This window comes from Crotalus tigris, unplaced genomic scaffold (genome assembly GCF_016545835.1).
Source record: "Crotalus tigris isolate CLP2741 ecotype Arizona unplaced genomic scaffold, ASM1654583v1 scf7180000018042.565515, whole genome shotgun sequence".
NCBI lineage: Eukaryota > Metazoa > Chordata > Lepidosauria > Squamata > Viperidae > Crotalus > Crotalus tigris.
This window is the reverse complement of record NW_024096791.1, coordinates 448,811-464,650: the sequence shown is the minus strand read 5'-3', so window position 1 is coordinate 464,650 and position 15,840 is coordinate 448,811. Positions and strand designations below refer to the sequence as shown.

Here is a 15,840-nt window from a genome sequence, read left to right as displayed (position 1 = left end):
CGGGCCTGTACTGCAGTAGAAGAAAAGACAGGTTTTCACCAGGAGATCCCTGGATCAGTCCTGCTCTGCAGAAGAAGAAAGGGCAGGTTTTCACCAGGAGATCCGTGGATCGGCCCTGGTCTGCAAGAGAAAGGAAGGCCATGGCCCACCTGGGTGGTACAGGCCTGCACGAGGGTCTGTGAAGTCCGGCCCGCCGTTAAGCACGAAGTCACTATGCGATATAAGCCGCGCTACACTCAGGGGCTGTCCTCCCTGTTCAATTTTTCAGGCCCACTGTAATAAAGAGACAATTAGGCCGAAAAAGTATCAAATGTCAATTAAAGATAAGTCTATATATGAATATAGCTATATATCTTGTTTATTTTAATTGTTTTATTTTAATTATTTTTTTTACCCTCATGTCTCACTTAGTGATGGCTAGGACAGTAAGTGCCGATCACTATGCAGACAGCGGAAAACAGGCAAGACAAGCAGCAGTCCAATCTGTTGGCACTGGATATTTGAAAGGTACTGGTAAGTCACACAGTCTGGAATATTACCAGATAAAATGGAGTGAGAGAATCAAGGTATTTTCCCTATGTTCACTAGGTAACCTAAGATGGCGCTTATTAAGCAGCTGAAGCACGAGGTAATGAAGATCTAAAAGAGTGTAATTAGAACTCCTATTCCCCCCCCTCCCCACGTAGGGAGAATCACCAAATAAATAAGTTGCTTTGTGACTGAGAAGGCTGTAATTAGGTCAAAGCAGTCAATTTAATATGTGCAATTGGGTGGAGCCCAAAATGGCGGCCGTGACGATCTAATGAGAGATAAAACAAGCTGAGAGAAAAGATCCTCTTCTGCAAGTAATCTGGTAATAAGTTCTTTTAGTCAAACAGTTCACCTGTGGTTTAGGTAATTTATAGCTGACAATCAACAGTAATGTGAGGATCGAGCCTTCTAGAGGCTCAAAATGGCGCCTGCAGGTTGTTTGAATTAGTAATGAACCCAGGAAGGTGAATTCAGAGTTTTCAGCTGAAAAGGGGCGTTGACTTACCTGAACGCCTTTTCTCAGCACGGAGATGGATAATCCACGCAGTGGGTTGAGACTGTATTCCTGGCCAATCAGATCAGTCAGCCAAAGTTGCCACGCCCCGTCTTGGACCATGATCCTTTAGTCTTGACTCGAGCGCAGCCATTGACTGACAGTAAGACGTTTTGGCTCCACTAAATATACCCTATTATTCTAGTCTATAAGGGTGGGTGTGGATTATCCATCTCCGTGCTGAGAAAAGGCGTTCAGGTAAGTCAACGCCCCTTCTCCAGCACTGGAGATGGATAATCCACGCAGTGGGACATACCAAAGCCTATTGTCCCTTGGGTTGGGGAATAGACTGGTCCCGTGTGCAACTTTGGTCTAGCACCTGCTGGAGAACCCTCCTACCGAAGGAGGCCTCTGCAGAGGAGTACCTGTCGATTTTGTAATGACGAATGAATGGAGAGGGCGAGGCCCAAGTGGCTGCCCTGCATACCTCTTCAATAGAAGCCTGCATGGCCCATGCTGCTGAGGTGGCAGCACTCCTTGTGGAATGGGCTGTGATATGCTTGGGGACTTGCAAGGACTCCGCCTGGTATGCCCCCGTGATGCATGCCCTAATCCACCTACCGATGGTAGAGGACGAGACCTTCCGGCCCCTAGTAGCAGGGTGGAAGGATATGAAAAGCGCTTCCGAGCGTCGGAATTCCGCTGTGCGTGAAATGTAATGTCTTAGTGCCCTGCGTACGTCCAAGGTGTGCCATTGTTGTTCCAGGGGATGAGCTGGGTTTGGACAGAAGTCTGGTAGGACTATTTCCTGTGATCTGTGAAAAAGGGAGTTGACCTTTGGAATGAATGAAGGGTCTATTCTTAGGACTACCTTGTCCCTGTGAAAATGGCACAGGTCCTTCCTCATTGAGAGAGAAGCTAACTCGGATATCCGCCGAGCTGACGTGATGGCTACCAAGAATGCTACCTTATGGGTCAGATAGCGAATGTCACATGTTTTGAGTGGTTCGAAGGGCGCTCTGGTAAGAGCTTGTAGTACTCGTGGTAGTTCCCACGATGGATACCTGTGCACGGTTGGCGGTCTGATGTTTGCAGCCCCCTTGAGGAAGGATCGTATTAAGGGATGCTTGCCCAAGGATTCACCGGGGCTGGCAGAAAGTATAGTTGAGAGGGCGGCGATTTGCCTGCGCAGTGTGTTTGGCGAGAGGTCCCTCTCTAGGCCATCTAGTAAAAATTCTAGGATCTTGGGAATTGTGATCCCTTCGAGTAACAATTCCTGTTTAGAGCACCATGATTGGAAGCTTCTCCACGTGGCCTCGTAGATACGGTTCGTGGAGGGGCGCCTTGATGCCTGTATGACCCTAATTACACCCTGTGAGCAAGCCCCCTTGGCTAAAATTGACCGTTCAAGAGCCAGACGGCTAGTTGTAGCCATTGTGGCTCTGGGTGGGAGATCTCCCCCTGCTTGAGGGAGATCCTCTCCGGAGGAATCCGCCATGGATTCGTGCGGGAGAGACTCCTCAAGTCTGCGAACCAAGGTCTCCTTGGCCAATAAGGGGCCACAAGGATTACCTCGGCCCTTTCCCGCAGAATCTTGCGTACTACCGCCGGAAGGAGAGGTAAGGGTGGAAACGCGTACAGGAGCCCCCTTGGCCATGGGCTCCGTAACGCGTCCGTCTGCTCTGCTCCCTTGGATGGGAATCGGGAGAAGAAGCGAGTTAGGTGGGCATTGGAAGGAGAGGCAAAAAGGTCCACCTGGGGAAGCCCGAAGCGGTGACAGACCTCCCTGAAGATCCTCGGGTGTAGTTGCCACTCCGAGTGATCTATTGTTGATCTGCTCAACAGATCTGCTTGGATGTTTGCCTCCCCCGATATGTGGTCGGCCTTTATGGAGGCCAGATTTTGTTCCGCCCAGGCCCCCAGTAGGAGGGCCTCGGCCGAGAGCGAGCGAGAGTGTGTGCCCCCCTGACGGTTTATGTGGGCCTTGGCTGTCACGTTGTCCGTCAGGACCAGTACGTGCCTGCCTTTTATGCTGCTGTGAAAATGCCTTAACGCTAGGTGAATAGCCCGCAGCTCGAGCCAGTTTATGTTGTGTCGGAGATCCACCGCTGACCAGCGGCCCTGTGTCCACTTGGTCCCCAAGTGGCCTCCCCAGCCGAATAAGCTCGCATCTGTTGTGACTACTACTCTGTCTGGTTCCCTGAAGGGGGACCCCCTGAGGAGAGCTGGAGATAGCCACCACCTGAGGGAGTGTCGTACTCTCAGAGGTATGCCTACCCTCTTCCGGGATGCACTGATTTGTTGTCTCTGAAACGGGAGCATGAACCATTGCAGTTCTCTTGAGTGCAGCCTTGCCCAAGGAACTATTGCTATGGTCGATATCATCTTCCCTAGCAGCTGGGAGAGGCAGACCAGCGTCACTGACTGACCGCGGCTTACCTGTTTTACGGCTTTCTTTATGCTGCTGAGGCGTTCCTGTGATAGGTACACCTTGCATTCCTTTGTGTCTATGACCGCTCCCAGGTGGAGTATTCTCGTAGTTGGGGTTAGATGGCTCTTTGGAAAGTTCACCGAGAAGCCGTGGTCCTGCAGCATTTTTATCACTAACTTTAGGTCCGCCCGAGACTGCTGGGCGGACGATGACTGGATTAGAATATCGTCCAGGTAGCACTGGACTCTGACTGGTACGTTTCTTAGTTGTGCTGCCAGAACCGCCAGAATCTTGGTGAACACCCTGGGCGCTGATGACAGGCCGAATGGAAGTGCCCTGTATTGAAAATGGTGCCCCCTGTAGGCAAACCGTAGAAAGCGGCGGTGAGCCAGAGAGATAGGGATGTGCAAGTATGCCTCCGTGAGGTCGATCGATGCCAGAAAATCCCCTTTCCTTACGCTTCCAAGGATGGAGCGTAGTGTCTGCATTTTGAATTTGCGGTATTTTATGTAGAAATTTAGCCTTTTCAAATCCAAAACGGCTCTCCAACCCCCCGAGGGTTTTGGGACCACGAAGAGGATAGAATAAAACCCCTGGTCTCTCTGGTTCATAGGCACCGGCTCTACGGCCCGTATGTTTAGAAGGTGCTGAACGGCCTCGTTCATGAGCCTTCTCTTTGTTGGGTTTGTGGGACAGGGGCACGGGCGGAAGCGGTTCGGGGGCTTTGAGAGAAATTCTAGAGATAGACCATGACGTATGGTGTTCCTGACCCATACGTCCGTGGTGGTCTCTTCCCACTGGGGAGCAAACCCTGCTAGTCTGCCCCCTATGGGAAGGTCTGGGCGGGAGTCATCTGGTACGGCGGAAGGGGCGGTTGTTCCCCCGAAAGGGCCGTCTTCCCTGTGTTTGCCTATGTCTTGTGTTCTGTCTGTCCCCCTGTCTTTCCCTATCCTGTCTAGCTTGGAAGGGTTGGGAATTTTGAAAGTAGTTGACCCTGGCTTCCGTACGAAAGGATTGTTTCCTTCCCCAGGAGCCGGGTCTCTTGTCCTGCCTTTTAAGCATGTGTTTAAGGACCTTGCGCTTGTCCTTGTTCTCTGTCAGGTATGGCGTTAGTGCCTCACCAAACAGCTTTGCCCCTTGGTACGGAGCCGAAGCCAATTTCCACTTGGATTTGGTATCCGCCTGCCAGTTCTTTAGCCAGAGGATGCGCCTGCTCGTGTTGTTTGCCGCCATTGCCTTGGCTGAAAACTTGGTCGCTAAAAGTGTTGCGTCCGACGCATATTCCGTGGCCACTACCATTTTGCTGAGTTCCTGATGAGTGCGTATATCTTCCATGGGAACCCGGCCCTGTAGCTCACGGAGCCAACAAAGTGTGGCTCTGGTGAAAAAGGACGCGGAGGTAGACGCCCTGGTAGCCCAAGCTATTGCCTGGTGCGTTCTCCTGTAGTTGGACTCACTCTTTCGGTCCTCGGCTTTAAGAGCCTCAGCAAAATCTCCTGATATGGCCGTGTCCGATATCAGGGGACCTATGGGTTCGTCCACCACCGGCACCTCCAATGTTCCCTCTAGCTCCCTTGCTACGTTAAATAGCTTCCTCTCCGCATTGCTAGGAAGCGGTAGGGAGGTTGGCGCTGCCCACTGTTTCCTTATTGTGTTTAGGAACATGGTCGGGCATGGTATGCGGTGTTGAGTGGTTACCTTTTCGGCGAACGTCGGCTCAGCCTCCGTGTCAACTGTGACAGGCTCCGCTGGTGTCCCATGCCCCAGATGGGCTGTGGCCTCAGCCTTGCGCAGAATAGTAACAAAAAGAGAAGGGTTAAACAGGCCGCTGAAGGACGGCCCTTGAGGTGAGGTGTCCTCCTCCTCCTCAGACATTTGAATCCCTTGTGACGTACCTGGCTGGTCCAGGTAAGCTTCCTCAGAGACCGACGAGTCTGAGACGGAGGAGAGGTCCTGATGGTCCTCCGTTTCCTCCCGATGCCTCGTTCTAAGTCCTAGAGACTTGGCTTTTGAAGTTTGAGCCCTGGCCTCAAATGCACGGTCCACTGCCTGTGCTATTAGGGTAGCTAGCAGATCCCCCGTCAATGCAGGAGGAGTGACCATTGCCTGCGACCCTGCAGGTGCTGTGGTTAGCATGGTCCTCGGGGTTTCCTGTAACCTCCGTGGGGAGGGGGATCGGGAGAGCGATGAGAATTCGCCTATCCCACCCTCTGTTTGGGACTGTGATGAGCTCCCTAATGACCAAATGGCCCGTGGGGATGAAGGGAGACCCAGCGGTAGATCAGGACCTATTCCCCCATTCTGCCTATTTTCAATTCTGGCCCTTTTCTGGGCTCTGTCGAACTCTTTTTCTAGGGCTTGGTGTCTTCTGATTGCCTGTTTGTCAGCCTTCTTTGATGACTTCCTTGCAGCCTTTCTAGGGGCTGCAGAGGATTCCGAATCCTCTGAAGCAGGTGCTCCAGAGGATGAAGGCGGGGCTCCAGTGGAGGGAATGATTGCTTCCTCCATTCTCCACTAACGCTGGGCCGCGATAGGGGGGACCCAGGTAGTAGGAGAGCTCCAACTTTGAGTAAGGACAGGCGCACTACTGGGGGCGTCTGGAACTCAGGAGCAGACTCTGCCAAATTGTCAGAGTTAGTCACTGTGCACGGATAAGAACAGGCACGCTAATGGGAATGCCTGGAACCCGGCTTGACTATGGTGGGTAAGGACAGGCACGCGACTGGGGATGCCTGGGACCCACCACTAAATCCAGAGGCGTACGGGCCACTAATGGGGGACCCGAAGTCTGGAAGGAGCCAAAGGCAACTAAACACAGTTAGTTATGAAAGGTTCTTATTTACTTTAGGTAGAAGACACCAAGTCCTGGAACCAGTAGCTATGTGTCTGATTTGAATGTCTCTGAATGAATAATAGATGCTTTAGTACCCCAGTACTGCTTGCCTATTAATTCACTCCAGCGGCTGAACCTAGCTTTCTTAAGGAACTTTAACTCCCCTGTTTGGACAAAAAATATGGCCGCCGCTGCCAGGAAACTACTGCGCATGTGTTAACAAGGCTGCCTATGCCACGTGCGGTTGTAACAAAGAGCTGCGCGTGCTTCCAGCTGTGCAGACAATGGCGCCTCGTTTAAAAAATCCTGAGCAGCCTGGAGTGAAAAGACTGCTTCTTCGCACGCCAGCTGTTTCCCTTAATCAATCTCCCTCCCAGCATGCGTCCCCTTTGTCCTCCGCTTCCCTCGCTAACTGCTTGCCTTTCTGTCTTTTTTTTTTTGTTGTTTTAAACGCGAGGGGTTGCCCGAGCCTCCCCGTTTGTTTAAGGCGGCTGCCAGCTGCTGGAAGGTGGCTGGGGTTGGTTAGGGAGGGGAGTTAGGGATTTCCCCCTTTTAAGTGGGGGTGGTTTCCCCTGTAGGAATCTGACTTCCTGAGTTTTACAATTTAGCAAGGAAATTTTTGAGTGGTCAATTAAATTGAATTAAATTATCTCTAATTAACTTTTAAACTAAGCAATTTCAGCTACTAGAAAAAATCCCCCCTAATGGAAAGGAACTATACCTGCCCAGGAGCCAAAAGTTGTAGATGTCTCTGCATGGCCAGATCAGTCAAGACTAAAGGATCATGGTCCAAGACGGGGCGTGGCAACTTTGGCTGACTGATTTGATTGGCCAGGAATACAGTCTCAACCCACTGCGTGGATTATCCATCTCCAGTGCTGGAGAACTAGTAGTTTTAAGGTTTGTATTCACAGCGAAGATCCTGGGAGGAGGTGGGAGGTAGATTGTAATGAGGAGGCAGCGATCGACGATCAGCTGTCTGCCTCTGAAAAACTCAATGGAGAAGGGAATTGATTAAAGAGAGAAGAAATGGTGTAGCACTGAGCCCAGAGCTGAACCAATCCCCCCCCCAAGAAGGGGAAAAAAAGGGTAGAGAATCCACGAATGGCAATAACTACCTTTCTGAATCTAAATTGGGAGCCAAATTCTCACGTCTCTTCAGGGCTGAGACCAAACGAAACTGGGGCATGCTCAGACCCTGCAGGAGCGTGGCAACTTTGATTGTTTGGTCTGATTGGGCTAGAAGACTAAATCAACCCATTCGTGGATTCTACATTCCTCTACATGCTGGAGAATTACAAGATGTTTTTATTTTAATCCCAACATTTATAACTGAGATCAAAATAATTTACTCCATGTCTTGGCCCTTCTCAAAATGAAAAAGAGCAACAGCAAACATTGTTCTTCCTTCCAGCCACCACAATGGCTCATAACACATAATTTGTGGTATGGGTGAATTGTGACTGAGCTACTAACTTTTCTCTCTCAAGTGTCTCAGCAGCAGGTCAAAATGTTCCAGAATGAATAGCAAGCCATATTTACAGTTAGCTGAAGTAGCAATTTTAGATACTAGATTTCATTGGCAATTAGCATCTGAAGTAAAACAGAAGCTTATGTCTCATAAAACTATAAATAACTTACACTCAGGATTTCACAATCTGGACAGCTTAAGATTTATGCTTTAGTCTAAAAATGAATTTAAACTTATCATTAAGAACACATCCAAACAAAATTGTGAGGCAAACAAATTTTTTAAAAATAAACTATCATATTTGGGAAGACCAGTTGGATTTCCAAATGTCTATGGACACTCAATAATCCAGGTCGTGGTTGTGCCAAAGGTGCTTCTTCTGAAAGGAAACTGGGCTTTCTTGATTTTTTTTCTTTGAAAAAGTTTCACTTAGCTTCTTGGATGCAAAGTGAAATGTTTTCAAAGAAAAAACAGAGAAACTCCAGTTGCCTTTTGGAAAAAGCATCCTTGGCATGTTAGGTTTCCAAGTTAATCAGATTTAGGTGTTGTAGGAATCAATGTAGTTTTCCTAGTAACATTATGGACAGATTTGCCACAGCCTTCTTTTGGATATTTTCCCATCCCCTCAGTTCATTCTACCTTGTTCTCATCCAATTTTAATCACACCAGGGAATCCTTAAGTTTTCAAATCAGCCAAGGTCAGATAAGAGCTGCCATTCAAAGTAGGTTACACTGAAATGGAAAGCTCTTCATGCTACTAATAACCAATCCACATTGGTGAATGTGAACAAAACTGAAATTGGCAAATGGGAGAAATATTTTTGAGGAATGAAGAAGGTATTTGAAGCTCAAGATTTATAGAAGTATTAAGAAAACTATGATAAAATGAGTAAAAAAAAAAGCAATGTTCCATAAACTCTCAAAGAGTTCAATTAGGGTTGACATGTTAATTCATCACAGAACATTAAAGTGCTAGGGAAAATAATGGAAAACTGGGGAGAGGAGAGAACAGTATATAGTAGAAGAACCCTTTTGCTGCTCTGCTCTTTGAAATAAGAACTCATTGAAACAATAAGATTATTCTGATGAAATGTATTCAACCAGTTATGTCCCTTTTCCTATCTTGATAATAGGTTATTGCCAGAGCTAACACTGAAAAAAATTTTCTGAAAAGAAGTATCATTAGATTTATATATACAGTAACAAAAACACTCACAACCCTACTTTGGGGGAAGTCAGTCAATTGCTTGCAATTGTATTAAGTTATGTACAATGGATGCATCCTCACCAAGTAACAATACCTTTCATATTTAATTGAATTTCAATTTCTAATAAATTGTACCAGCCACGGACATTGCATAAGGCAATAGCAAATCTGCAATCTACAAAAATATCCTCTTCATATTTTCCTCCTCACATTATTTTATTTATTTAAAACATTTATAGTTGCCAATTTTTCAACCAATTCTGGGTGGCTCTTAATCAAAAATTAAAAGTCACATAAAATCATTTTTAAAAACTGTAAAACAGCCACTTAAAACCTAAAACATTAAAGCAACTAAGTCCTGGCACCAATCCATGCTAATGTGCCATCATCTAATCCAGGGGTCCCCAATCTTTAAGCCATGAGCTGCTGGCCACCGGGCCACAGGACAGACTGGTCAGTGAGCTCACATGTGCATTCACATATCGCCACTTGTGCTAGTGCCGCAGCTGCAGCCGCAAAAACAGGCCAATGCCGCACCACAGGGTACAAAAACAGGCCGCTGCTGTGCCTGAGGGCATGAAAACGGGCCAATTCCGCATCTCACAATTTGCAAAAATGGGACACCGTGCCACCATGCTGGATGAAAATGGGCCAAAGCTGCACCTCAGGATGCCACCACGCCTCGGTGTACGGGCCGATGCCAAGCCTCAGGGCATGAAAACAGGCTGATGCTGCACCTCGGGGCATGAAAATGTGACACCACGGGGCATGAAAACAGGATTCCATGCCACTGCGCTGCATGAAAACAAGCCAACGCTGCATCTCAGGGCACAAAAATGGGATGCTGCCACACCTCGGTGTGCGAAAACAGGCCGACACCGCACCTTGGGGCATAGAAATAGGGCACTGTGCACAAGATCAGGGCAGGGCTAGTGAGCATCATGCAAGCACTCGCCCCACCTCATTTGCATCATGCGCATGCTCATGGCCCTGTGTGTGTGTGTGTGTGTGTGTGTGTAATGCTTTCCCCTCCCTTTTCTCCGGTCCGCCAACCATGAAAGGTTGGTAACCTCTGATCTAATCTACTCCTAACAACTGGGGGGGGGCAGGTCTTTAGATCCTTACAAAAGGCTAAAAGGATGGAATCCTGGCAAACCTCAGGCCAGGCAAAGTGTTCAATAGGGCAGGGACTGTTATGGAAAAGGCATGTTTATTTTGGGTGGAAGGAACCAGTAGCATGCCTACCCTTTCTGATCTGGTAGGGCAAGTAGATGTTCTTAGTAAAAGCCTGGCCCATACAGGGCTTTCATATTGATGGCCAGAAACTTCATATTGAATATATGAAGTAATGGTAATAAGTGGCTCCAGTATAGGAACCATTGTGAATCATTTTTATTAATTTGATAGGAAGTACCTAGAAGGTCCATGTAAAATTTCTAAAGTAGATATAAGGGTCATCTATAGCAGGGCTTTTCAACCTTTTCACCCATTGTACCACTTTTAGGATATGGCAATATCTGAGTACCACCAGTCGCCTAGCAAGGTATGAAAAACTTGATAACCAAAAAAGGGGGGGAGTAATAAAGTACAGGTAGTCCTCGACTTACAACAGTTCGCTTAGTGACTGTTTGAAGTTACAATGGCACTGGAAAAAGTGCCCCCCAAGCCACAGACGAGCAAGACACCTGCCCGCCCGGTGGCGATCTTCCTCCTGTCCTAGGTTTTCATTGTTGTGATCATTTCTGTTGAGGATTGGCAGCGGAGGTGGGATGGGGGGTGTTTGGTTGAATTGAATCAGTTGCCAAGCATCTGAATGTAAATCCCAAGACCCTGGAGATGCTGCAACATTCCAGCTGATCAGCGCTTCTTCTGGGCTCAGCAGAAGTGCCAGGATCAGCGCCGAGCTCCAGCTGGAGCCTGGCGCTGATCCTGGCACTTCCGTTGAGCCCTGACAGCCCTGAAGAAGCGCTGATCCTGGCACTTCTGCTGAGCCCTGACAGCCCTGCAGCTCCAGCCATCTCTCGCTCAAGCTTGTGCGGTGCTGCCACTGGTTCAGCTCATTCCCCTCCCCCGCTACCACTTTTCTGGAATGGTCGCATGCCACCTGCCAGGTGCCAATGTACCACAGGTGGTACTTGTACCACTGGTTGAAAAGCCCTGATCTATAGATAGGCTAAAATCTAAATTTCACTTAATGCAATCTTTCAAATGTCCATTTGAATACCAACATATTAGTACCAAAACTTTCAGATTCACTCAAATAGAAAAGCACATGTTACATGTTCTATACCCCAAAATTATTCTGTTGTTTTTTAAAAACTCTAGAAAACAACAGAAAGCCACATTTAACCACAGTTAGTGTAGGACAATATCCCCCCCCCATAGCTTTTCAAGATAGAACAATACATATACACACACACTCAGACTGAATTCCCACCCCATGCTGATTTTCTGGTTGTTTTGATCTGGGAAGCTGGTATATTTCTCATTTTTTAAAGAAAATTTAAAAGTGTACCTTCAGGATCCAACAGACTGTTCACAATACCTTCCAGAGCTACATTATATTTGAAATACATGAGGCTCCAGTAAAATAAGAATTTGAATAGTTTTGCTATTTTTGCATTAGCATTTGACTTGATTGTACATTCTGAACATTAATTTTAACACCCACTAACATCACACTGTGAATGACCTGGACTACTAGTTCTCAATTTCTTGGTTAATTAATGAAATATGTTAAGAGAAAATGGTTAATCTTCAATCTATGCATTTCCAGGAAATATGAAGAGATACTTTTAAAAGTCTTCAGCACATAGATCATCTTTATAACTCTATAGCCACTACTTCAGCTTACAAATAAAACTATTTTTGATTTTCTCTTGCTATAGAAAGTGAGTGCTATTTATAAATAAATCAGAACACACAGAGACACACACTCAAAAAAAAGAATTGGAGTTACACAATGCATTTTTTTTCATTTCCAGACCATTTCAGGTGTTCAGAATCAAGGATACCTCCTGCAAAAGAACATTCTACGACAAGATTGCATCCTGCTCTTACCATCCTTGCTGACACAATTCTTAACAGAAGAATGAAGTGACAGAGAGAATGAACTTTCACCCCTCCACTTCAATATACGGTTAAGGACACAATGTTGATAAAGGCTGCATTCAAGCCAGCAGAGCTCTATCTTTTTTAAAATTCTCTTTGATAAAAGGCATCAGTGTTCAAGAATGTCAATCTGATGTCTTTCAGACAGATTTTAGTCCCTTAAAAGAAATATAAATAAAAGGTTACAGAGGGATTGATGTCAGGTGTAAGAAGCTGAAAGACATTCTCACAGAGACAGCTCCTACTGTCTATGTTTCATTGATGAACTCACAAAGGAATGAATAGCTGATCTTTTCTTTAGTTGTCTTGACACACTGTGCTCAGATAACAACCAGAACCTGATTAAGATTGTATTCAGGTTTCTTTGGAGAGAGAGGGGAAGGAAAGAGAAGGTAGTGTACCATATGATCTATGCCAAAATATTTGCAGACACAAAGACACTTGTGTTTCCCCATTTACTGTACATATTCAAATATACATGATGCAACATTGATATGACACACATTTATCTGTATATATAAAAATATAAATACAGAACACTGGCCATATCCTGCTGCATATCATGTCAAAATTTGTGAATATGAAAACAATGGATGTCTAAATATCACTACTTTAACCGTCCTAAATCCGCAAACTCTGGTTAGCTGATGAAGAATTGAGTCCCTCCCTGAATATCTGATCTTAAGGAATGTTTCCAAGATGAATGTCCGTGCAATGTAAGTCTCTTTTTCCCAAATTTTATGTAGAGAATCTGACACCACAAGTTGTCTTAGTGGCTCAATAATATAAACCCAACATTAAAACACGTAATGGAAGATAAAATAATAATTCAGGTAAATTTAAAATGTGAAATTCAAATAATTCTTTGCTTAAAATGCTGGGTTGAATAAAAAGGGGTTTACGACACATTAAAAAGTGTATATAGACAATAACAGGGTAGCCCTCTCATTAAAAAAAATTCTTTGGAATTCCATTTCTAAAAATGAGTTACCTGCTCTCCTTTTTTTGATGGGATTATTTAAGAGTTAAAATCAACCTTTTCAATTTGACGTAGAAATGACAGGGAGTTGACAAAGCACAGATGTGGTCAAAACACTGTATACCAACCCATTTATAATCTTTCCATACTAATCTAAGTCAATTGCAATTTTTAAACAATAGAAAAGGCAGCCACATTTCCAAGGTTAAATCATTAGAACATGAACAATTATGACCTGGCTATCAACTAAGCTACTAAAAGGAAGGATAGAAGTTATTCAAATATAGAATAACACCAGATCAGTAAAACAAGATGCAGGATGAGAACTGGATCTTATGGGACAAAGGGATTTAAACTAAAATCTAGTGCTATAAAGAGCGTATACAACCTTAGATTCAGCCTCTTCAAAAACTGTAATTTTTAGTTTGTTACCTTAAATTCATCAAGAGCAATCATATGGACTGCATTTTTAAGTTAATGCAATTTTCCATTAAATCAGATTTTATTTCTGGATGCATTCACTTCTTTGTCTTGGCTTAATCTACTTTTTGCCTTCTCCCAGCATGCCATCCAAAGTAGTTCTGGGATGGAAAAAAAAAAAAAACCCCAGTCCACCATGTGTTAGGGAGAGTACAAATCCATCTAGTTATAAGATAGAATTTCAGTGTATTTTTTCCCACCGTATCTATGAAACTGATTCAGAATAGCTGCAAACTCTATGTAAGCATTTGGCCTGTTCATCTGAGATCTAAAAACGTAAAGATGCAAATCTCTCTTCCAAAATCTTCCCATGCTCAGGGTATCCTTTTAGCGTTGAGCCTTTTGCTTGTTTCATTTTTAAGTGTCCAAATGAAATATATTCCAAAGAGTGACATATTCACCTATGTCAAATGAAAAAAAAAAGACAAAATTGGGATACCAGTGTCCATATCCCCAAGATCAAAAGAAGGGCGGAAATTTGTTCTTAAAGTTGCAGTGAACAATGTAAGGTCTCAGACATTCATAGTGAGAAAATTCTAGTATTCCCCAATATACAGAAGGTAAGAGCCCATCCTACTTTCATGCTGATGGAGACACTTGGAAGCTGTGATACCATGCTACCTCCAAACCTCAGCAAGGAACTTAAAGCTGAGCCTCTGTTAATCAGTGACAATTTAGTTATTAAAATAATCTAGATGAATTTGGAGTCCAATTCACAAAAGTTCATGTTCTGTGGGTTGTCTCTGACTTGCGTATTCTTTAGAAGTGTGAGAATAAAATACGGTATTCGTTCTGTTAGGACCACTGCCACAACCTAGAGATAACAATGCATATATGCCCCATTTCTTTCTACTGAATTGTCTAGGCTTGAAGAAAAAAAAATATTCTTAAGGCAGTTCCAAACATGTGAACTGTCAGATTTTTTTTACTCCTTTTCATCATACTTTGCTTGCTGCAATACATGTAATCATATAGAAAATATTTAGTGTCTTAAAACAGCCTGAAACCATTTCTGTTATTGCCATAGCTACTAATATATTAATTCAGCATTTGAAAAAAGCTATGTAAGAGTTTGATATATGGTTTTTGGGGATATCTGTCAATATTTAATTTAAATATTGTTATATTGGAGGTAGCATTTTTTTCTCTAAGAGAAAAGCATAGAAATTGCATCAAAAGTCACCTATAAGCAAATGCAAGAAATCAGGACATTTATCCCTAGTTATGATTCCCTTGTTTTTGCCCATGGCTAACCAATCATCTCTTGAAAATTTAAATAAACAAAAGGGAAGGCAGGAAGTACCTTTCTCTCTTTCAATACAAAATCAATCATGCGTGAAGGCCAGAATACTACCAGAAACTCTATTAATTCATACCAGATTTATTGTGGTTAAAATCATTCAAAAGTCTTCAGAATAAATTTCACTCTTCTCTCATTTTCAAGTCATTCCATAGAGAAATCATTCTCATATATCCAAGGAAAATGTAACCCCTTATTTCAAGAATCTTCAGCCAAATCAGGGCCCTAAGTCTCCTGAGAAATGATAAACACGCTGCATTAATGGATATTGAACTATTTTGCATTCTAGCCAGAAATTCAATACCTTCAATTCCTACAAAAAGTGCTTTCATAATGCTAAAAACTGTTCTAGTGTTAGAGAAGGAAAGGTATGGAGGGTTGGAAAAGAAAAAAAAAATCTATTATTTTACAATGAGGCAATTCACTCTATAAAGCAAATAAAATCTGAAAATCACTTCACAACCCAGTTAGTAGCTAAAAGAACTTTTCCTAGCATTCCTTTTTACATTCCAAAAAGTAAAATGTATTACTTGTGAATTGTTTATTCTCCCACTTATATGCTACTTGAATAAGTGAATGCCTTTTTTCTGGCTTAACAATTGCAATGATTCACTTAACAAATGTGGCAAGACTATATAATGGAGCAAAACTCATTTAAGAAATTTCTCACCACTTCTTTTATATCCTCTTTTCTCTCTCCCCTCCTTTTTTTATATCCTCTCTTCTCTCCCCCCTCCTTTTTTATATCCTCTCTCCCCCTCCTCTTCTCTTCGCTGCATCTCCAGCTGATTTCTCTTCTCAAAGCTGCACTTCTCCCTCTTTCACTGTCCCCTTCTTTCCCCGTTATCTTTTGTTCTCTCCCGCTTCTGCCAAAACCTACTCCTTTTATAGCCTCTTCTCTCTCCCTCATCCTCCTATTCTCTTCTGGACATGCCAGAAGCGCAAATCCTGGGGCCTCTGTCTTACCCCTGCAGCCTGCAGAAGTGCACACTGATCCTGGGGCT

The 15,840-nt window shown here is 44.4% G+C and overlaps 1 protein-coding gene across 2 annotated transcripts in view; it reads right to left on the bottom strand.

The window, feature by feature from the left end:
- The window catches only part of LOC120309589 (SLIT-ROBO Rho GTPase-activating protein 2B), a 112,091-nt gene extending 96,662 nt beyond the window's left edge, over nt 1–15,429 (bottom strand). Inside the window, exon 1 of one of the 2 annotated variants that reach the window (XM_039346986.1) lies at nt 14,913–15,429. The gene's annotated coding sequence lies outside the window, so the exon portion shown is untranslated. The remainder of the gene's footprint in view (nt 1–14,912) is intronic. The other variant, XM_039346987.1, reaches the window with a different exon arrangement.
- Nucleotides 15,430–15,840: the final 411 nt, after the last annotated feature.